General features: G+C 34.2%; 1 protein-coding gene across 5 annotated transcripts in view; it reads right to left on the bottom strand.

The window, feature by feature from the left end:
* The window catches only part of LOC105449936 (SEC23-interacting protein), an 18,328-nt gene that overhangs the window by 2,243 nt on the left and 15,220 nt on the right, over window positions 1-865 (bottom strand). The window lies entirely within an intron of this gene.

Raw genomic sequence — 865 nt, forward strand, 5'->3', positions numbered from 1 at the left:
GCCCGCTCAGAGATGTGTATAAGAGACAGATTTAATTTGGATACAAGTTTTTTTTTCAAGAAGCGCGGTTACACTTGACACCCTTTTTTACCTTTTTTTTAAAAGTCAATTTTGTAACGATATCACGCATTTTGTAGTGTTATAACATACCTCAATGCTTGTTCGGGGAGGATATTTTACTCAAGGAGAATTGCTCCGTCGCATATTATCCCATTGTCGTATTTTTTTTTTACTGGGCTCATAACAGAAATTGTGTAACAGAAAGATATATTATAGATAAAAGAGGCAACGTATCTGGATCTGGCCTATATGGATCTGGCCTTTCATCTTTCTACTAAAACAGTTATAATTATAGTGTAACAAAAAATAATATAAAAAATAATTCTTTTGGATAATAATATTTTATCTGTAATATGGATTCATCTAATAGATGGTTTATATTTGTTATGAGCCCAATAAAAAAATTATAAGAATAGGATACGCAACAGGAAAATTCTCCTTGAGTGAATTATGAATGATACGAGGTGTGTTCAAAAAGTATCGCGAATTTTGAATTTCCGCGGGTTACGTATATTCGATTTTCGATTTTTTGTGGCGTTATGTTGGTACTCATGTCTCTCACTTATGCCGACAAGTTCGGCCATTTTGAATGTTCAGTTAATTTTTGACAGCTGCTTTGCTTGCACGTGTTTTGGCTCGTTTTTGATTTTTGCCTATTCCAAAAAATGGATCAAAGAATCTGTATCAAATTTTGTGTGAAAAACAAAATGAAGTGCGCGGACGCATTCCGAATGTTGACTGTGGCATATGGTGAAGCTACCTTGGATCGAAACAACGTTTATCGGTGGTACAAAATGTTCTCAGA

Source organism: Wasmannia auropunctata, unplaced genomic scaffold (genome assembly GCF_000956235.1).
Source record: "Wasmannia auropunctata unplaced genomic scaffold, wasmannia.A_1.0 LD336071.1, whole genome shotgun sequence".
Classification (NCBI taxonomy): domain Eukaryota; kingdom Metazoa; phylum Arthropoda; class Insecta; order Hymenoptera; family Formicidae; genus Wasmannia; species Wasmannia auropunctata.